The sequence below is a fragment of the Leuresthes tenuis genome, unplaced genomic scaffold (genome assembly GCF_036924035.1).
Source record: "Leuresthes tenuis unplaced genomic scaffold, fLeuTen1.0.hap1 SCAF_11, whole genome shotgun sequence".
Taxonomy (NCBI): domain Eukaryota; kingdom Metazoa; phylum Chordata; class Actinopteri; order Atheriniformes; family Atherinopsidae; genus Leuresthes; species Leuresthes tenuis.
Genome location: NW_027325365.1, coordinates 14078638 through 14101879, shown reverse-complemented (window position 1 = coordinate 14101879; position 23242 = coordinate 14078638). Strand labels below are relative to the sequence as shown.

The 23242-nt window shown below is 40.2% G+C and overlaps 1 protein-coding gene across 4 annotated transcripts in view; it reads left to right on the top strand.

Annotated features, from left to right (window-relative positions):
• mid2 (midline 2) overlaps positions 1-23242 on the top strand; it is a 135505-nt gene that overhangs the window by 42315 nt on the left and 69948 nt on the right. For 2 of the 4 annotated variants that reach the window (XM_072395615.1, XM_072395612.1), the window contains exon 1: positions 7150-7399. The exons of 1 other annotated variant lie outside the window; for it this stretch is intronic. The gene's annotated coding sequence lies outside the window, so the exon portion shown is untranslated. Of the gene's footprint in view, positions 1-7149; positions 7400-7459; positions 7638-23242 lie in introns of those variants that run through there. One more of the 4 variants, XM_072395614.1, reaches the window with a different exon arrangement.

The following is a 23242-nucleotide window of genomic DNA, read 5'->3' as shown; positions in this document are numbered from 1 at the left end:
TACTATGCGCAAAAAAAAAAAAAAAAGCCTCAAACTCGGATATACCTGATGTCTCTTTAAAAAGTCATGAGATCATTTGCTGCAGAACTGAGAATTATGCAATATAAAGAGTGAGAAGGACAAGCAAATGGTGTAGAGTATGAATAATCAGTTGCGGGGAAAGATTTGGGGAGTCTGTGCTCTGTACTGTGCCATGTTTCCTTTCATGTTAAAAATGGCGACATGATATTTTCTATATCACTCACATGACTGAAAATGTGAATGTGTAAATCAGAGACTATATTGCCCTCATTAGGTATTCCATTCAATATACAATAAGCTCTCTGTTTTAACAAACTCCTCCCTTTTTCATGCTCCAATGACTCTGTTTATCTTAATAAACAGCTTACATAGGATACAATACATTCTGCTTCCTGCTTCATACCTTCTTATCTCTCAGAATCTACCTCGGCCATCCTATGTTTTCTTTCCATCCCTCCTACCTCCATCTCTGTCCTCTAGCTCTCTTCTTTCATCTTCTGCTTTAATCGTGCATCTGATCACAGGCCGAGTAGGACGGGGGGGGGGATAATGAGATTAGTCCTGTACGTGTTTACACGTTCCGATTTACATTGGGCTCTTGCTGTCTTTCTCTGTCTGACCCATATTTCTCGCACTCTCCATCTTTCCTACCTCAGTTGGCTTGCCTTCTGCTGCAGGATATCCATGCTTTGTCAAAGAGTAATCAGTAATATTATCTTTTCTAAACCAGAAAGACTTTAATGCCAATATCTCAGCGTCTGGTCTCGATAGAGAAATTGATTACCATGTCAGTCCGTCATGATCTGTGATAAAGAACACTCTCAGTTTATCCTCCTTTATATCACTTCTCTGTCTCAAAACAATCAGTTTTGCTCAGTGGAGCTATCCAAACAGAAATAAAATGTCATTGAGATCTACAGCTAATGTAATGTAAAGAGAGTTATAGCTTTTACCAGGCAACCTTCCAGAGGAAACATGAGGTTTTTATCAAAGAAGAAAATAAATGTTCAAAGCAGGTGGGCCCTGTTGGTTTAGTGTGACAGACAAAAGGGAAGTGAGCCAATTCTGAATATTCTTAATCCTAAACAGCACCTGTGTTGCACAGCAGAGTTGAGATACTCGTTTTACAGAATATACCATGTTTGTGACTTACCAGTACTAAGCAGACCTCTGAATCAGACTCTGTGGAGTGTCTTTTAAAGGCCTGCTACCTAAAGTGTGCTGGCAGCACCACAAATCCGAACACTAAAAACTGATAACAAACACACTTGGAAACATACAAGAAACGGTAAAACTGTGTTAAATATCACACATAACAAATTAAAGCTAACAGACTGGAAATTTATTTTAAATGTTGATTTTAGGAATATTAGATGACAGAATGCACAAAGACTTAAAGGAATGCCCAGCATAGAATAATTTAGTCTCATCTGTGTAGTCTGTTCAAAGACTCAAAGTCGTTTTCAACCTCTGCCTGAACATAAGAGCAGTGTGAGACTCGCTGATTTAAAAGAACTGAGGCCTGTTGGTCCCACTGATGTTGTATTTTAATTTAACAGCAACCCACATAACCAAGTCATCCTCTAGCCTCTGACAGCCAACAATGAGTTTTATGTTCTGCAGCTGGTCAGCTGCTCAAGGAAAGAACATGGATGTGACACATTGTAACCAAGCGCATGGCCCGATTTGACTTCAGATTCCAGTATAATGTCTCAGAAGGCCACATTAATGTGAGAGCTTGTCAGATGAAGTTACGGAAGTATTAACAGCTTTGTCATGAAACATTAGTTTTGTCTCCAAAGACGATGGTTTATGCCATTAGCTGCGTTATTTATATGCGCTTCGGTCATAATAGTATTCCGCTGCATTCAGTGGATCACATTTATACAGTATATTGGTGATATGTTATAACATATCTGAAGAGTTTAAGATAAGAGACACATTCTCTACAGTCAGTCAGATACAAAATTAATCTGTTTATTGCGGGAAGAACTGTCTCCAGTCTTCTTCCATCAGATATTCATTCCGCTTCAATTTAAGAAAAATTGGTTTTGCATGACGATCACAATGTGATGCCCCCAAAACTCCTAATAGGCATCTGAATTCTGAAATGCTCCAAATGAACCAAATAACTAGATAAGCACTACATTTAGTTACAAATAGTCCTGTGGAAAATAAGCTGTTTGAAACTCTGTTTCAACCTGTCCACTGATAGTATAAATTCCAGGATTAAATGGTATTGCAAATGTCAAAAAGTGCACATGGGATTATTTTGCTTCATACATCTTATTCTAAAGTTGTCTCATCTTTTTGTATTTTTTTTTGTACAGTTTTTGTACAGTAGTGCATCTTTTTCTCCATTGTGCTATAGATGAAAAACATTGGTCCGTGCAGCGTCCATCCAAGTGACCTTGTAAAGACTGTGTTGGTTTGTTTTTTCTCTCTCTCTGTTGGTAGCAGCAAACAAGGCAGTCGTCACTCCTCAGAGTTTGGTGTGTATGTCCATTAGCAGCCTGTGTTCGGCTCCAGTCTGTCTTGGTGTGGAGCCAGAGGGTGAAGAAGGCAATGTGACTGTGATAAGAAAGTCTCGGCAGCTTCTCTGCTGAGAACACAGAGATGCGTACAGAGCTGTTGCAATTCAAAAGGCGTTGTATTATTTTATCAAAAAGTCACTTGGTCTTCATTTTCTCCCAGTTCACATCCAGTATTTTAGCGACTGCTAATCTGACCTTGTCTGTACTGTGACTCTTATCTAACCTGTTAAAATTCTAAATCCATTAATGTTCATGCCAAACTAAGTTGAGAAGAAAGATTAATGGATTTTGCCATTTTCCTTCAGGCTATATGTCTATTTTCATTAGTTGCAATTTTTGGCATTACTAAAGACAGTACACATCATTCAGAAACATGCAGCTAGCCCTTTCTGAGCTAAACTTTCTGATCTTTGGAGGGAAAATCCCATCCTTTCAATTACACAGATGTCAAAGTACCAACATTAAAAAGCCCACATTGGTTGCAGTGCTCCATTTTTAAAGATCTGAGGTGGTTTTATTCACCGAACAAGATTATTATTATTGTGTCACATGCATATTATTTTCCACATCATTGACAATGACAACAGAATTTTTGCCATCTATTGGTGACAACTATCACATAGTCGGTACTGAGACAAATGTAAATCTGATGGTGCGATGAAACAGTGATAAACAGTTATCTGTTTATGTGGACAACTTTTTAAAATGAAGATGAGATCGCACATTTGATCTGAGTTTGAATGACAAACTTATTGCTCTTTTAGTTTTTTTTTTTTTAAACAAATGACAGAGAAATGTTCACAGGTGCATCCAAGTTTACAAATTGTGATTGGAGTCAAAGAAATTCAATTCTGTAATGTTGGAATAAAAATGTACAGTTATCTAGTGGTGTAATCATATATTTGCTCAACCGAGTAAAAAGAAACATGCAGAAAGGGAATGTGGAAACACCCATTCTAAGATTTCCACACTGGGCCAAATATTCCCGTGTTCCTAAGGGAAAAAAGTGGGGGTTTTTTTCCTGATCACTTCATGTTGCGGCAGCTCTCAGAAAGACTGGTGCTTTACAATAAGTCCCTGATGAGCAGTGGGCTGGGAGAGGAAAGAGGAAGAGAAGAGCTGATGCATTTCCTCTGGACACACACTGTTTGGTGGTGCTGGTTATTTGCCATGCCAGCAGGCATGCCTAAGTGTGTGAGTGAGTGTGTGTGGGACTTGCACACGGATGCATGCACACACACAAGCATTGTTAAGTTGATGCTAATATGATATGTGCTTTGCCCCATGCCTTGGCCACAGAGGCACAATGGTTTGGCCAAGTCTCTAGCGGCGAATGTGTTTACTGTCCACAGCAGCCTCACTCCTCCAGCCCGTCCTCATTCTGTCACTTCCCTTATATGAATTCATCACTCTTCATCATGTCACTGTTTTCTGAAGGGCCGTCTTTATGTAAATACAATCCATGCTTGTGCAGTAATAGGAGTGTTGCATCTTTTGTTGTTGTAAGTGTTCCACTAATCAGAAGGTTGGCAGTTAAGTCCCCAGCTGTTCTAGTATTACTGTGTTTATGATAGAAATATATGCTCAATAAGCTCAACATTGAGGCCATCCAAAGGGCAAAATAAATCTAAATGTAGACCATGTTTAAACTGATATTTAGTGTATAATTACTGATCTCATCCCTCCACTTAACTTCCCCATCCATACAACTCAAAGCCTTTTCTTAATAAGGGAAATCTTAAGACTGTAACCCATTGTTTTCAGTTGTGTATTTGGTGATAGATTTGCTATAATCACATGGGAATGATAGCTCAGTTGCACGACAGTCTCTTTGACTCAGCGTGAGAGGAAAAAAAGAAAAGAAAGCGGCCTCTAACAAAATGTCGATAGCAATCCCCTGACCAATCACTGTGGCGAAGAGAAGAGATGCTTTTTGCACACACACTGAGTAAACGTACATTAGTACTCGCCAACCCACAAATTGCTGAGTTCATTTAGAGTGCTGGATGCTAAAAGCTGCTGTGTAGTGTAGCTGACTGCCAGTCACAGAGAGATCTCAGAAGTCCATGTGGTCAGCGAGTGAAGACAGCACTGATGGGTGCCTGGGGCTGAGTCCAGGCTTAATATGCTCTCTCAATCAGCCAGCCATTTTGTCAGGCTTAAAGGGTAAACGACCCATTAAAATCCAAAATACCTCCACAGGGAATTAGATAATCACTTGACATACGTGGGTTTTTTTTGATAATTTGACATAAACGGATACAGAAGTTTTATATAAGCAGAAATGAAAAATAATATACATTGCTCTTATCAGAATGCAAAAAGTCAATTTTACACTTTTTGACAAAAGCAAATAGTCGATGATTCCATTTATTCATGGCATAGATAGCATGTCTTTGACTTTCAAATCAGATCTTTTTCATTCACTTGTTATTTTTTCTGTCAACTGAAACTTTGATCCACGGTTTGGATTAGCACAAACAGTATCAAATGTTTGTTATCCTGTAATCGTGCTTAAATTCCATTGGACCTGTTTGTTGTGTAACACCACCATGACTCTTTGGTACCTTGGTGGAACAAAAATGCAGACCGACAGATAACTTGGAACAGATCTGAGAGCAGATCGGCAGAAGGATTTGCTTACTGAAAAGAAAGCTTGGCAGGGACACTGGCCACAAACGGGTATCAAGAAAAGCATAGGCCCTAACATTTGTGTTTAAAGATGTATCCCACAGGAAAGTTGGGTAAATATGGTAAGCAGCAGGCTTAAAGAAACCGACAGGTTTTCAGACGCTTTGTGTGGTACCCGCTTGTGTATAGTCTATAGAGAACACACCTGCTTGTTAGGCCTCTCCTTGTCTGGCACTATTTACCCACAGTAGCCTCTCTGTTTTGTTATAGGCGTGTTTTATTCGGTGGCTTACTATCACATATGCTTTTCATATTTCAGAAATATTACTCTGTAACCTCTGTCCTAATCAGGAAAATAGTTCTTCTTCATTTTGATCTCTTAAAAGCATCGGTGAGGCCTTGAAAGTGACTTTGGTTGTGTATGCTGCTATCATTGAAAAAAATATATTTTGGTATTTGACATGACCAACACGTACACATAAGTCTTCATAGTTCTTTCTTTTTTTTTTTGCTATTGAACTCTTTTTTTTTTTTTTTTTGTCTCAAAACTTAAATGTATGCACTGTGAAAAATGCTAAAGAAAAGTGTTGCGTAGCATTTTCTACTTTCCTTGGGGCAATAAGAATCAGACTCAGCATTTTTATCACAAATGGTTGGGGTGACATTTTATGGTAAAATTATGAAAACCTGAAAAGTAAAGGCTTAACATGTGCTGTACTTCAGCAGCACATACGTAAACTGAGTGGTTTGGGTATATGAACCTCCTCAAATGCTGCAAAAAAGTATAGCCACAGAAATATTTGCTCTATCAAATGGTAGACCAGGACATTAAAAGGTTGGAAATAAAATACCAGCCTTCTGAAATGTCAAATGTGCCGTTTTTAACTATGTTGGAGGCAAACGCTGTATGTGATCTGTTTTATTTCACTTGTACTTGAGCAAATGTGAACACTCAAAGAGCAGTACACGCGAAAAAACTTCAAGCAGCCGATAGGTCAGGCAGGTGCAGGTCACGGCTGGCAAATAGAAACGACAACTTGCACGAGCAGTCTGCTGGAAAAGCCTGCAAAACCTCTTAACCTCCACATTGTTTCCAAGTACACAGACACACCCAGACAGCGGAGCACACACCTGCATTCACAAACAGCCCACCCACCTCCTCAAAGCAAAGTTTAAGCAAACTAGCATGTTTTATTGCTCATACTCGTATTGCTCTCACATCTTGTAATGAAATAATATCAGAATATAGAAGTATTAGGCACACACAAGAACATGCAGGCTTTACTTGACACACACACACACACACAGAGTAAGAGACAGAGAGAGAGAGAGAGAGAGAGAGAGAGAGAGAGAGAGAGAATCATGTAATTAATACAGGGAATTAAAGTGTGATGTTGCTGTTGTTATAAGCCACTTTTGCTCAAGTTTAAACCTATGAATATTATAATTGCTGCCTTTGGGCCTTTTTGCTGCGCTTACCTCCTTGTTTTACTGATTGATAATAATGTAGAGTGTACTGTTTAAGAGCATATCTGAAAGCCTGCTTTTATTGCCCAGCCATTGCATCATATCCAGAATAAAGTGAATGTCGCCACACATTAGTTTCTTATCCAGACTGGAAAACGGTTGTCTTTTCTAAATGCTACCATAAAGGTGAATTAGCCACGTGAGTCCTCATTGTCTGACCTTTTGAACTGGCGCTGGACGTTTGGGGTGACTTGATCTAACCTACTTTACCCACAGCTTCAGAAATAGTATTATACTGAGGATATTTAACTGTGCTGATGAAGTGCACGCTGAAGTAACCACGCGTTACTTTGTGCGCAGCTGTTCGTTCAACGCACTGAGCCTTGTATCTGCTTGCTTCTGCGTTTTACATTGTGTGGGTAGGAGGAGCCGCTTTCCTGCGATTGTCTGCCTCCCTCCCCTCTCTGTCCCTCTCACTCTCTTTCCCTCTCTCATTTTTCCAAAGTTGAATATTCCGCTTGTCTGGGAGCTGTCGCCAGTGGAGCAGCTGACAGCACAGACTGAACGCACGGGGCTGGTAGTTCGCGCTGCGCTTTGTGGAGCAGACGTGGTGGGAAAGAGACCTCTCCAGTATCCCGGCTCGGTTCAGTCCCCCCCCTCCTGTCAAACCTCCCGCGTTTCTCCCTAGTTAATTTCGGGATACTTCCAAGATGTCAGAGGAAAAGAGCGTTGGGCATGTAAAGCTGGTAGGTGTCTGAAACCCCTCCCCTCCACGCTCTGGGGTGTCTGACTTGGTGTAGATGTGAAATGGGGCTCAGGTTGGTTGGTGGCCGCGCTCAGACACTCCGGGGGTGAAGCGCCTTGGGATAGAGACAGGATCCGGTGGTTATTTTTTCCCCATCATCTGCTGGGATTTTCTTGACGCCTGTGCTTAAAGATTTCTTGTGTGCGGACCTGAGTCAAACGGTCATGAACATGTCTGAGGTAGGCTGCTCGTATATTGCTCTAACTTGAAGGATTGGGGCTTGGACAGGTTCTCTTATTTGACCTAAAATAATCATCTAATATTGTTCCATTCACGGAGATATATTTTAGTCATTGATGAAGCTCAGTAATTTTACCAAAGTTGTCGACAGTCTGTTTAGGACACGGTTATTTTCGTAAAATGTTACCTATATTAAAACATAATTTAAACCTTCACCGGTACCAGAAGGCTCGTCTTTATGCGCATCGGCTTAATTATTATTATTAATATTTTTATTGATATTTCGATATCAGCTGAGAGATTCGTGTGCTGCTGTCTTGCCAAGTATGTAGAAGAGTTTCAAAATCACGTTAAATGTTTTGTATGGTCTCTGCTTGGGAACAGAAAGATTTTCCTTAAGCAGACATTCCTGTTGTGTACATTTGATCTCATTTTTGTTTAGAATGAGAACTACATCAAGGTCCTTGTTGCGTCCTGAAACTCAGTGGCTATTTATTCAGTAGAAAAACAGTTATCGAGAAGTTTTCTTGAGTTTTTCCTTAAAAAATGTCAGTATTTGATGTTTTGATGTATTTGTTTTGTACGAAAGAAGCCTTTCCTGTTTCAGTTCAACTGATCCAAATCAATGAACCCTAATGTCAGAGTGAAAACTAAATCTGCCACTGAGCAGCACTGAAGTAGGCTCCGGGATTGATACGCTGTCAAGTTGTGATGAAATGTACAAACACATCAGCGAGGTGTTGACGTGTTGCACGTAACTCATCCGTGGCCCGAGCTGAGAGCCAACCACTGAACTCAGCTGAGTTCTGATGGTCCTGCTGACCTCAGCTGACAGTGTGAGGAAACAGGATTGTTGTTCTGCTGCTCCGAATGCCTCTACATTGCAGCACTTGGAAACATTAACCACTATTGTTTTTAGATGAATGTTGGCCTGGTCGTATGCTTGTACTTTGCTGCGTTTCTCTGGCTGCAGCGTTTACTTCAGTCGATGGTTCCTTGCTGAATCTGTAGTCCTGTTTCCAGATTGATTCAGTCTTCCCACTGTGCCTGTGCCAGCTGTTCGAGCAGAGCACAACCACAGTAAAATGAACCCCAAGCACAAATCCAATCAGCGCTGCGTTTCTCCAGTGTAGTTGTCGTAATAGTTTATCAAGTTCTGTTTTTTTATGAAGCCTGGGAGCTGACTGTGTCATACCATTACACAACAAGGCTCATCAGGCTGATTACACTTCAGCACGCACATGAATGCTTCCGTCTCAAAGAGACAAGACCAGAGTCAATGTTCTGGGATGCTACTTAAACCTTCAGATACCATACATTTGCTTTTCTGACAGTCCTTCTGTCTATGGGGTTGTTTCTCTGTGGTCTCCCTCTTTCTGATCCTATTCCCTTCCTTCCCTCCTGTCTCCCTCTGTCCAAGTCTCTCTTTACCCCCGAGGAAAAGTGGGTGCTGTTCACTGTCAGTGCTTCAAGGCCTGTCAAAGTGAGCTCCACAATTGTGTTTTTTTTTGCCTATTAGTCTATTTTGTTTGACCTTCTGTACATAAACGCCTCTCTGTTCACAGAGGACAGCAAAAAGATTAAGGGAAAGTGGTAGTTTTACAGTCCTTTGGTCTAAAGTGGTAGTCTTACAGTTTTTTAGTCTAATGATGCATGGTGGATCACTGAATGTAATGCTCCAACGGATATACTTTTAACATTATTTATTAACACAAGGTTTTAAGGCATGACATCTTAAAAGAGTTGGGGTTAGGATTTCAAGAGGCCTCACACTGCTGATAGTTTACAGCGTATTTGCCTCTAAAGTCTTTCCCTTTAATTCAGAAATGTGAGAAGCAACTGAAATAAAACTGACTAATGTCACCATTGGTCGTTGTTGATAATTCAGTACAGGAATTCAGTTACCAGGAGAACACAGCAGGGTCTCTTACTGCGGTGCTTTAAAATCTCTGGCTGCCCTTTGGCCTTTTTTGTATTTAGTGATTTGTTATATTCGTCTGATTTCGTCGATTTGTTCTGCAAACGTCATTGGATAATGAATTGTGTTGTATTTCTGACATATCTAGAAGTCCTCGAAAGTCCTTGAGCACGAAACCTAAAATAAAATCCTGTGTTCAGCATCTCAGAACTAATCTCAACTAGGCCACCTGTTTTCTGAAAGGACTTTTTTCATCTTTATTTCAGACGTTACACAAGTCTTTAGTCTAATTCCAAGTGGCATTAAAACGTCCTCTGTCCAACGGGCTTCCATTTGTATGGATGAAACTTAGAGGCGCAGTAATCCTGTCAGTCTGAAGTTTGTGCAGCTGCCACTAATATACTTATAAGCACATAGTATAATTTGAGCCTCACGACAGGAGCAACTGGGACCCCAAATACAGTTTGCATGTGTGCAGAGAGGTGGTCAGTTTCATACAGTCAAGGCACATACCAAGAGAAGCTATGCTCCCGAACTTCCTGATGGTTTAAAATCTGACAAAACCCTCTGCTCCGTGCCTCAATATCTGCCACATTGTTCCAGCTTTCTGCAACAAATCTAGGATGCAGCCATTCAGCTAATTCTTCTCAGCAGTTCTGTCAAATCATCTCGGCTGGCAGATATGGTTCCTCGAGTCTTTTTAATCTCAGCTGTTCTGTTTATGCACAGACGCTCATGTGCTGAGAATAATCTAATGTTTTGGTAAATGTTGGGCCTGCAATTACATAGTGTTTGTGTTACTGTGAATGGATGAAATCTTATTTATTTGTCCATTTTATATTGGTAATAATTGCCTGGAGGTTTTGCTTTCATGATACCTGGAAAAATGTTGGGTTGAGAGCACTCAAGTAAGAAGAATCACAATGCTGAGTAATTCCTGAGACTTACTGAACATTTACTAATGCACATGCATTGACAAAAGCACATCTATGTATAAACACTGCAAGAAAATAACAGGGATCTAAAACAAGAATCTGCCTAAGATAGAAAGTGACAATCCAGCCTTTCAAGACCAAGCTGAATTCTTAGAACAGATGGATGTGCAAGTGAAAAAAAAATGCAATTACTGGCCAATTACTTTCTCACAGTCGATTTCTTCACGTTTTTCAGCAACCATTAAAACAAAGACCGGACACATTTGTGAGCAGAATGACTGTAATCTATATTTCTGGCTACAATGAGTATTATGGAGGTAAAGTGTTCCATAAACTATGATATGAAGGTGGTGGTAACTGGTTGTGAAAAGTAAACAGACTGAATCAGAAATGCAGATCACTATAGATATCTGAATGGGGATCATTCATTTGACAAAATAGTTCAAATGTGATGTGGAATTTATCAAACAAATGAATGTGGGAGTTGAAGCATACATAGCATGGATGGATGGATGGATGGATGGATGGATGGTGTGGCACTCTGCCTCATCTTTTTGTCTTCACCTTGTTTTGAGTGCAGTAAGGGTTCTTGCCAGGAGAGGCATGGCCTGTCCACTCATTCTCACTCCATGTTGATCAGGAAAGAGTTCTTGTGCATGGCAGCCTACGGCTCGGTGCTCGCCCCTCATTAAAAAAAAACAGTATCAATGTGACTTTACGTTTAAGTTGATAAACTTCTGTCTGTCGCATGGCAAGATTGATATTTCTTTCTTTTCCAGTTTCACAATAACAGGAATGAAAAGGGTCTGAAGCTAAATTTGGCCACCCGGCATAGTCAGTACTCAGCAAAGCCCCCTTTAAAGAGAACCATAGCCAGTCTTTCAGTTCTTGTTTGGGAGATTATATCTCATTTTGTTGCGTGTGTTGCTTTATTGATGTCCACAGATGTTTTCCTTAGGAGACTGTGGCTTGGTTTCCATTGCAATCTTGCATTTGTATTTAGAAGATCTGAGAAGGAAAAGGTGGATGGAAACGATAGAAAAAAGGACCAAAAAAACAACCTAATATGCTTGTTTGAGGTGGTTTTCTGCCTGTTTTGAAGAACATTTTTTACACACTAGGGGGAATGGAAAGAACTTTTCGAGTCATGTCACACCCGGTATGGATTCAAATGTCATGGATCACCAGCACTCTTGGCCTGAGCGAGCAAACTTTACAAGTAAAACAGGTATTTTTTGCTTTTGCATTTTTTCAGAATCCCTTCTGTTTGTGTAATCAGCAATTTTTCTAAATGATGTTATGAATGGAGGAAATGGCTAGCTGAAACTGCTTTGCTATCTTTCCACAACCTCTCTGTCTTTGTTGCAATCGATCAGTTTAACTTTCAGTGCCCGCAGTTTCTTGAAGAGCCTCATGATGTTTGCTGATAGTTAAATCAGGAGAGAGAATATTTGTAAAGTTGTCAAGTTTGCATCACCTAGTCTTTCAATAACTAATGATTTATGAAGTATATATATTTGATAGAATACTTTTCTTGTGGTGCCCGAACTCTCTAAGAGCTCTATGACTAGCATCATACACACATCTTGCTTAAAATGTTGAAAAATGGTTTAATCTTTGATTTTAATCCGTTGGTGGTCAGTTCTTCTACTCATGTACCTACTTATAATAGCCTACTTATAATAGTTGTTTCCAAGAGAATAGACTTTTGGGTGTAGTGCTTTCAAAAGAAAGACTGTTAGATGTGGTTTTTGTTTCCTCATCAGATTTGGGCTAACCTTAGCAAAGTACTGAGGTGTGTGCTGGTCGGCTGGTGTTATTTGTTCTGCTCTGTCCTCCTTTTGTGTTCGGTGGTAATGGCATTAATCTAAAGACATGCTCAGGCTGGAGGTTTTATAGAGCTAGATTCCTTTATATTTAATTTAGTCAGTATTTAACCCGTCAGAGCCGCAGTCCAAATATTGTGCATATTAATATCAAGATCCAATTCACATCTCAGATCCCACTCATCAATCAGGCCTCCAGCTGTTTCTCTCCTTGTTCCTGAGTGCATGTTTTGCAGATGAATATCCCAGAGCAATAACTTAGCTTACAGTGTTTTGTATAGCTTCTGCAAGGCAAATTAGATTTTCCTCTCTTTTTTGCATTGGAGTCAGCTGATCAGCACCAGGATACAATATGCAGTTACTGTGCATGCAATGATGTGTAGCAACATGGACAAAACGGTGATGTGTGATGCAAAAGTGACACGGTATTAAAAAAAAAGTAATCTCTTGTTATGGCATTAGAGATTTAAGTGTTGGTATTACGTATTACGTTCTATGGCCCTGTCGTAAGTAGCTATTAGCTTTGCTCCCCCACTGGAATTCCCTCCGGATTCTCTAAAATGACTTCAGGTAAGACGCAGATTTCTCACACAACCCCACTTCATGAATAAATAAATACACTGAAAGTAAAGAAACTACTATCAATGACCTTAGCCTCAGTTTGTGGCCGTATGCTCAGGAGATTTCAAATGCAATAACTCTCTTATTTAAAAGAAAAAAAAATTGAAGGAAAGAATTTCAACATTATGGCCAAAATAAACACCTGACTGAGATGTGACTTATTTTACTGTGTTGACATTATCCTCTGGCTGACGCAACAAGCCTTCACTACCTACTCATTCAAAATAAATGGGCAGGTGTGTACAAACCTCTGGTTGGAACTCTACATATTTGTGTTGTGGTTTGAAGTGAGAAAAATTAAACATAGGTGTGATTGTGAGCTTGTCCTGTTCATGTGAAGTATAGCAGACACTGGAGCCAGTCTCCCGGCTATCTACCCATCGAGGGCGAGGCGTTGGGTCATAGATCAGGCATGTTTCCACCACAGTGTAACAACAGCAGCTGAACTAAGGAGGCAGCCAATGTTCATCCAGCTGCCTGTTTATACTCCTGTAGCGATACACGTGTTTCCCATGATCTCACCTGCTGGCTCCAGAAGCCAGGGATCAGGCCCATTTCTGACATCATGCTGCCCACCCGAGAAGCCTCTGTTGGGTTGAGTGTATCACACCTCCTCCCTCTAAAGAGCAGGAGACCGTGGATATGAGGAGTTCTGGCAGGGTGGTGTGAGCTGGATGTAGTTTTTCGATTTTATAGTGGTTTTAAATTCTTAATGGATTATCATAATATGTATGGAGGGTTATTAAATTTGCATAAGTTTAAAAAAGCATGAAACATTAACTGGATTGTTTTCATAAAAGCTTCTTACAATAATGGAAACCTGTAGAACAAAGTTTTACACATTTTTTTTTTTGTCTTTAGCTATTTCAACAGTGGTGAGCTGCTGCTCGCTATAAAAAAAAAAGTCATCAGCACAAGCTGTAAAGCAGTTTTGACAACATTAGAGGGATGGCGATTGGAAACTGCAGGCAGAGAGAGAACTGGCTATAAAGAGACTGATCAGCAAGGTAGGTTCAAACAGGAGGAGGCGTCAAAAAAGGTTTTGGAGCTACAAGGATATTTGTAGCATCCTGGGGAGAGTTAATAGCTACCGTACCTAGATCAAAGAGTAAAGACAAAAAGTCAGCAGGGTAGAAGGAGGGAAAAAAATTCTTTTGACTGACTCATGCTCATAGACACGTGTGTACTTTCATCATCATACACACTCACTCACCCAGCAGGCATTTTTAAGCAGCACAGCTACTTATGCTGATCTTTAGGAGTCTCAGATACTCTTGAAATATCTCTTACTACGCTTCTCTCTGTCTTTCCCTGCATGAGGTTATATTGTTACTTAAAATGTGATGTTGCCTGCTGACCAGATTATAGAGACCCATCATTACTTTGAGCAGCAGTGCTTGTGAACCTGCCTCCAGGAAAGAAAAACAACCTTGAACTGAGTTCCTTATATTTCTTTTTTTTTTTTTTTTTATGTCTCAAGGCCATTGACTCAGTTCAGTAGTGTAGCAAAAGGCATTGTTAACTTACACAATTATACTCCCTGGTTTTGTACTGCCTGGGGAATGGCTATTTTTAAGATGATGGCGATGCTGGGCAGCTATTGTTAAAACTAACAACCTATTGATTTGTATCAGCCTTTGTTGACAGGCTACACTGAGAAGAGGTGTGTGTGTGTGTGTGTGTGTTTGTTTTCTCAAACACTTTATGTATAGTATTTGAATGTGTGCAGGGTGTATGAGAGCTCAGACCCCGGTTAATGTGCCTCTTTTTTTTTTTACTGGTACTTTAAAACTTTTAATTTCTAGTATATAATGGGGGCCCAGAGTGTTTCCATAGGCTGCTCAAATCTGTACTTCAGTTGTGATTTATACAGAATATGCAAAGTATGTGCGGCTTCACAATTATCATGTAAAGAATATACTAAATGCTCATCAGTTTGATAATAGGTGAAAGAAGAGGAATAATTACACAGATGTGGCATCCAAAGCTGTATAATTGGTGGATATCATGCAAGATCTTTTCAAACACTTTATACACTTTCTAGGTATATAAAGACTCTCCCTGTTCCATAGCACGACGGGTGTCTTCTTCTTTATTAGTGGAACAGTCTGACCCTTAAGTTTTGAGTGACTGTTCATCATTACAAATGAGTTATTGTTTATTTGCTGCAAATGATTGCAACATCGTTTCTGCTGCAGCCGCTGTCGGCAAGATCAGATGGGCCTTTTGACAGCCAAGTCGGGATGCTCACCGTGACGACCCGCATCGTGTCTCAAGAGAGCCGAAAAAAACTCAGTCCATTAAATGGCTGTCTGAGGTCATCCGTGTTGTTATAAATCAGCACATCTCGTCACCATGGAAAAGATTTCTCATCATGAGTGGGATCACATGATTATTTCTCAGGGATAAAAAGAACTAATTGAACAAATAGAGCCACGAGCTGCTGACATTTCAGCACATGGAGCCAGTCGAACAGCAGCCAAGGAAAACAATGGCTAAACCCCCCCCCTCTGAAGGAAATGCCAAACATTACAATGCTGTATAAATAGAAGGCTCTGACTTTGTAGAGCAAGATAGAGGACAGGAACCCCCTCCCCGGGGTCACACTGATGGCAAGGTCTCCCACCTCTCCTCCATGCTGTTCTCTTGTAGGTCCTCATTCCTCTTTTTGTCTCCATCTCGAAGTGCCTGCTTTATTTTGTGTTGACTTCTCCTGGCCTCTGAGGTTTTTTTGTCCATCCCCTTTGGTTTACTTATATTTTATAACTCTGTCTTGCTTTTTCTCAAACACTCAGTCACCATGAATAACTGAATACTCTCGTAACACTTCACAAACACCTTATGCTTTATTGATGGCAGTATCTACTACAGCTGAACCGGCAAATGGCTCTTCTGGATTTAGGGAGAGTACAGACTGTGACCCAAAGTGAAAGTGTAAGGAGGCTGGTGTTTAATAGCTTTTTGTCAGGCAGTTTTTGTTGCTGCTGGCAGTTCAGTTTAATTTTATGGTTTGGAGAAATTGCGATTTGCATCTGGATAAATGCAGCTCATGTATGCCTGGCCTTGCATGCATGGCCCTACAGCATGCAACTTTTGGCTTTTGATAAAGAGGGCACCCATAGGAGAGTGGAAGAAATCCATCTTTGGTTTAGGTTATTAAAACATCGATTTCATTTTCTCATTTCACACAGTTTTTCTTTTCTCCACCTCTTCTGAAAACTGAGTCGTCCCCTCAGTGAGGTTAGCTGCTCTGTCTATATGTAATCGGGCTATGAGTGATTCAGAGAACTCCAACAAGTCTTTCATCTGTGCTATCTTTTGTATCATGCATCTAAATTTATTTCCCACGGCTGGCAGGCTACACAATTTGTAAGATTGAACCCCAGCTGCTGGTGTACGGAGGTTTAGGAAACATGGTGCACAAGAGGAAGCACACACAAGGACACACACATTCCGCACCAAGACATTCTTCGTTTGACTCTTTGTCTTCTTTTGTCTTAGTCTTATCAATGTACATTGCTGGCAAATGTTGCTGCAAGCATTTTTTTTTCCCCCCTAAAGGTTGCGGTTTTTTTTAAATCTTGCAGCAAAGACAAGAACAACGCCCAACCCCCGTCACTTTCAGGTAGACTAATCCAAGGTGCTCATCTGGCACAGCTAGTACACTGAGATGCTGTTTAACAAGGTAAACTGCATTTGACCATGAGCATTGTTGATGTTTTTGAGACCTCAGTATTGACTGGGACGTCTGACTCCTCCAGAATCAATAACACCAGCACGGACATTATCATTTAGTAAAACAGCTTTCAAGCTGCCGATAAAGCGACTGGCACACAGATCTGTTGGCTGCCTCATTTAGAGCGCGGAAGTGATGCATTTAAAGCTGTCAGCCGTGTTTGGCACCAGGGAATCTTCTTAGGAATATATTGTCAGTCTTCATGTAAAAGGTTGTCTTTTTTTTTTTTTTTTTACAGTTTTGAATACCTGGTACAGGTGTACAGGCACAGAGAATGCAATATCCTACTAAAAAAAGTACTTTCTGATGCTGAGGGAGCTGTTTATGCACTGCATAGATTGCTTTTTTCACTTGATTTGCCGTACATTTGCATATTTATAGAAAATCCCAGTAAAGTGTTAGCCATTAACTCGACACTATGTACTGTGCGTTTATATAGTGTTAGATAGGAATATATAATACTGAGGCTGAATTGGTGTCAAGTGTCAATAGAAGAAAGTTTGCTTCCTGTGAGGAAATGGATTTCTCAAGTTCAGCAACATGTGTTTTTTCACTTGTCGTCTCATCCTCCGCCATTGTAGTCAGTAGTGCATAAAGGGAATTGTTTCTGCCCCGCAGTGTTAGTTATTGTGGAGCCCTGCAGAAGTTAGTAGAAGAAAACAGAACATATGGCTTTGAAGACTTGAGTCAATTCTACTGAGTGTATGAGTTTCAGCAGCCAAAGTGATGCTTAAAAAGAAAGAAAAACTTAAAGGGAGTAAGATTCTTCGTCATGTAAAGCACATAACGTATTGCATAACATTGCATGTAGCATTCTAACAGAAAAGAATGTAATTGAAGAGTTGGCATATACTTGGTATTGTCCACTTGCAGTGCGTGTTATGACACTGACAATCACTGACAAAAGGTTACAACCTAAACACTTACCATTGTGTTTGAAGCCTCCTCACTAGTGATGTATTTCCTTTTGTTGACTGTTGGCTGTATCTCTGTTCTCCCCCTGTCTTCATCCTTTGCTCCCTCCAGCTTGTACAGCTGCGTCTAAATATCTAATAAGCTGTTCTGCCAACTTCTGATCCCAGGTTTGTTCTCACCTGGGCAAATGCACATGAATAATAGAAGCAGCATGAAGTGAGGCAGGGGCATAGTTGCTACAGAGCTGTGTTGAGGCCTGATAAGGCTCTCCACCACAGGAAAAAAGCCTCCGAGAGCTGACGAGACGCCATGTGACAGTATTAACTTTATTACCCACAGGCTGCCAAGCTGTTAACAGGCAGAAGTATTAAATAGAGGGTAAGGGAGAGGAGGTGTGTTCTATTCACTGTCACAACTCTGTGAAAATCGCATTTCAGTCTGCATTCATGTATAGATGTATTAAATTCATTAGCAAGTCTGGCTTGGTCTTGCTCTTGACAAAAATTGATTGTTTACTTTACTTTCAGTGTGTTGCATCAGCAAATGTCCTTCCCACAATAGAGCCCTCATCAGCATTACTGACGGGGAGCAAAAAGAATATTGGAGACACACATGGCTTTTAAAATGAGTACGGCTTTCTGCAGCAACGGCCTCATGTGCACCTCCAATAACCTGCACCAGGGCTGTCAAATCACCACCAGCACTGGTCAGTGCACACATATTTACACTGTCTGTTTAGGAAGACAATAGATTTGTCTTCACTAATGAAGTCTGAAAAATGGGGGGATTATGGATTGTAGAAAAAAAGCACTTTAAATTGTCAACAAGAATAGAAGATTGTGTCATATATAGAATACCATTCAGGTTTTGATACGTTTAATATTTCATAGTGAATGAGAAAGTGTGTCCAGTCCAGTACTTACTGAAAGAGTTGCTCTACCTTGTGATTCTGCAATTGTGTGAGGCTCCGAGGTGTGCATGATGTGAATGCCATCGGAATATTCCTGAAGCGGTGCGTGCTACGTTGACCATCACTGCACAATTTAATCTGCTCAGTGTGCTATGAGCTGAAGCAACAGCCCTCTTCAAAAACTCCAAAACAAGATCTCTTTAATTCACTTTCCCAGCAAAGCCATAAAAAGTGTTTTGAAAAGAAGAAAATAGACTGTATAAAGATGCATTCAGGGGCTGCAGAGCCCAGGTGTAATAAAAGGGAAAAAAAACTAAAGGAGTTGCAGGATGAGGCAGGCAGAATTGTATATATTTTCCAAATGGACAAAAAAGCACTGAACTGGCTAGTCAGGATTTTCTTTTAAAAAAGGAAAAGAAAAAAAGGTGGTGATGAGTCAGCGTGTTGTCTAGAAAAATGTCAAATGAAGAGTTTTCTTCAAATGTCATTCGAAGAAAAAAGCTTAAAAATATCGAAAGCCAGAGCTGTTTGTGCAGCACAATAAGGACTTCATCAAATGTTTTTGTGGCCTTCGAACAGCAAATAACCCAGGGACCCTCTGCAATCGATGGTAACCATAAGAAATCTGACTATAGAGAAGACAGGTGAAGTTGATTTATTGCTTTTGTGTCGGTAAAGAAAACGGACTGATACGGGATGTGGGTTCTACACGAAATGTTCAGAGATTTCGGACATTCATGTTGTAGATTTAAAGAACAGTTTGAGGTATGTAATTTCAATCGGTCTGTCACTAATAACTAGATAATAGATATAAGTTTCTTGCACGTAGGAATTTGTTGTGACCACATTGACTTGTCTATGGACAGTGTGAGGAATACTTCTTTCTGTAGATGCTGATCCATTGAAATGTGCATCTGTACGGATACTTAACAGGAGCTTGTACATTTCTGCAGAGGAGGAAAGTTGCACATGTTGTATGATTAAAGTCCTCCTGTTAGGATGCCATTCAGTACATCAATAACTTGACCAAAACTGTCCCCATTGTGCCAATGTAAATTGTTACGTCTAATAATTGAATTTGTGCTATTAAGTGCTAGCCTTGATCACTGGGAATGGGATGTACCAATCTTTCATAATATGGACTCTTCGGAGCTGCTTGAGGCAATATAACTTTTAACAAGTCTGTTACATTATTTACATCATTTAGAGATGCACCAACTGTGTTTTTCTAGGCTGGTTCCAGTTTTCTTTCTTTCTTCTAGCTGTAATTGTTCATATACGCACTGTAACTTCTCCTAAATGAACAAATAAACTATGTTTGATATAAACACTGACTATTATATACATTTACAAAGCTGCACCAGTTTACAGAATAAAGTGATTCTTTTTTTTTCTAACAAATTAAATCCAGCTGACGTATTTGCAGTGTATCCCATTAAAGCGCGATAGATAGCGGAAGCTGCTGTGCTCCTTACTATTGCTTTAAATGGTCCTTGTACACTGCCGGCTGCTCACAGAGACCATTATTACTTGTCCAACTAGGAGGACACCCTGTTTAAATGAAAATTAGCTTGTACCCATTGCTGCAGTTTAGGAGCAAGGGTTGTTTGTGTTTTGACATTGTTTTGGTTTTTCATTAATCCAGGAAGTTTGAATTTGGGAAGCAGGATGTCTGCATCCTGCATTTGGGAGAAAGCCTGCTGTGTTGTATACATGTTTTTATTTATTTATATATATCCTGCTCTCTCCCTCTCTCTCTCTCTCTATATATATATATATATATATATATATATATATATATTTAGAGAGAGAGAGAGCAAATTTTGCATCTTTTTATCTCATTGGGTTGTTGCTGTCTCGTGTGAATTTTAAAAGCATAAAATCAAATACAAGTGGAGAAATGGCTTATTTCAGCCAATGTAATGCTGCGTATTTATGTGGAATAGGTTTCCAGCACAGTGTCAGATTTGTAAATGTACGCTTTTGACAAAAAAAACCCAACACCAATCCTGCACTAAAAGAAAAGAGCAAAATGGTATAAGGTGGAAGCAATAAAACACAGTTTGTTGATATACGATTTATATTTCATTTGGAAAGTGCTGAAATATCACAGTCTCCACTGTAGAAGTCAGAGGGTTAAGATTGAAACAGTCTCCTCAGCTGCACCAAAGGTGAAATGGAAACACCAGCTCGGCTGCAGAGCTGTTTACACTTTATGAATAGGAATCGCATGTTGGATGAAACCAGCCTGTTAGTGAGAGGGAAGAAGAGCGAGAGCAGAGGAAGAGCAGTAGAAAGGAGGATCATTTTAAGGATGGAGGTGGTGAGCACTGACAAGTTTCTCATGTGCTAAACCCTTCTTTGTTTTTTTAATCCCACGAAGCAGCTGCAGTGAGGCACATGGCAATCTTAATGTACTGTTTAGTCCCACTCGTGTAATCATATGTACAATTATTGTTTTATTCTGGTCAACAGGAGAGCTCTTATTTTCACAGCTGTCCAATTTCCTTTTGACAGAACTGTGAATAAATGTAGCCGCTTGATGTCTGGCAAAACTGCCTGCTCCTGACACGCTTTATACTTGTCAGTAATTTTATCACTAGCTGCATGAATTAATTGCCCTCCCAAATGTCAGCATTTCAGTCCACTAATGACACTGAATTCCAGTGATTCCACTCAAACAATGCCGCGTTTATTCTCGCTTTCAATGCTCAGCTGAGGTGATTAGGGCAAATGCCATAGGAAGGGCTTGAGAGTTATGTTTGCTAACTTTGCCACTGATGAAAGCACTCATACAGCAGTACTATGTTAGGCTGTTTTTATTAGTCACTTTAATGTGTGTACCCATGATTAATGTGGGCTCAGCTAGATGTGTGAGGGTGATTCAGCGTTGCGGACACAGGCGAGCCACTCACTGTGGATACGCACATGTTGGCTCTCATTCTGATGTTTGGTTACCCCATAAAGTAATGAATGGAAACTCCTTGTTTAGATTAGAAAGCCCTTTTGAGAGGCAAGAGGGAAAGAAAACCACCGCCCTGCTGTGCCATGTCATAATTTATACTTCGCAAACCTCTCGTGCCCCGTTTCTTTCTGTTTCATCCATAGAGCTTTTTTTCATTAATAACATATTACTGTTGTGCAAGTAAGTCACAAAAGGTTTTGATTTATTAGTGTCTTTAACCTGGATGGAGATATTGGTGAAATGTGCGTTGCATGACAACAGGTCCACAGGTTTATCAGTTGAATGGCATGTGTCTTCATTTAGCCTGAGCAATCAGCTGATAGCATACAACTATTTTAACCTTCCATAACAGGGTTAAAGTATAAGCAACATTTATCACAAGTCAGCTGAAAGTCCTGTAAATTAGGCTAGCGCTGTTTACAGACTTTTTTTTACATCTTTTCACCACCAATCACATGTCTGTAGGTTTAATATCTAGTTACCTCCTTTTGAAATTGTTTTCTTTTGACAACAACTTCCCTCCTGTGTCTTTGTATGTTTTACTGTCTTTGTTTTTTTTTTTTTGCTATATGAAGATTTGGTGTAATGGCATGAACACAATCACTCTCCCTCTGTGTTTAATGTAATTCAAGCTGCTCTTGTCTGTGTTGCCGCAGCCTAGCCGGACAATTGTTTTTAAGTGCATGTGAGCACTGACATGCATATAGCATGGCTTACAAAACCACAACATTCCTTGGCTGAAAACCCTACAACAAAGAGAGGCAACAAACAGTTCACCTCACTCTACTTTTTCTTCGAGGAAAAGAGATGCACAATCTGCTTGACAGGTTGAAAGTTAGGATTTCTATTTGTTTTTGAACGGCGCTCTCATGCGACACCAAGCACCTCCTACCACTGTTTCCTAATACATGCATAGGGTGCTTTTTATTATCACACTATTATGTCTCTTTCTGTCCTCAGGTGCATTTAGCTACTGTCAGCAAGGGTGTGAGTTCAGCTAGGGTATGTGTTGTATTGGAACGCAACTGTTATTCCCTCAACGTTAACATCTGACAGTACTAAACATGGCAGAGTCTCACGGTTTACTTTCTAGAGCATGTGTAAAAAGAAGATGGTCAAACCCCCTGCTGCTGTTGTTTACTGTCACCTTGCTATCTGGAGCCTTTAAACCTCAACCACATGATTTTCTGCTTCTCTTCCTTTACTGTGATAAGCCTGTGATTGACAGCCTCCAGTGAGATGGATGGATTTAGGTTACACTTGTAGGGAGTAGAGTGAATGCAGATGGAGGGATTGTGTTGAGGTCTGTGGGATCTAGGCTGATATATAGACTGTCAGTCTGACAATAAAAAGTGGGGTTTCACTGCAGATTGTCGCAGTGGTTAGACTGAGCCCTTTGAAACGAATGAAAGAGGCTGGTACTGGAGGAGTGACAAAGGACTCAAAGTACATCTCAGTATGTTGGTTTGCATTCGTGTTTGAGTGCATCTGTAACATGTGTTTGTTGGGGGTACACGTGCAGATTTATAAACAACTCTTTGTTGATACTGTAAAATCTACTTTTCCAGTAAAATATAGCCTTTCTGTTTGAGTAACCCTTTATCCAGCTTTCCCATCAGCTTTCCCATTTCGTAGATGTCTAACATCAGTGTCAACTTTTACTTCTCGCATCTTTTGAAGTTAAATGCTTTCAATTATTTGGTATAAGATTTTTTTGCCATTCCAGTCAGAAAAGGAAAATAATTTTCCTTCTCCAACCAAATCTCACCGAGTGAGTA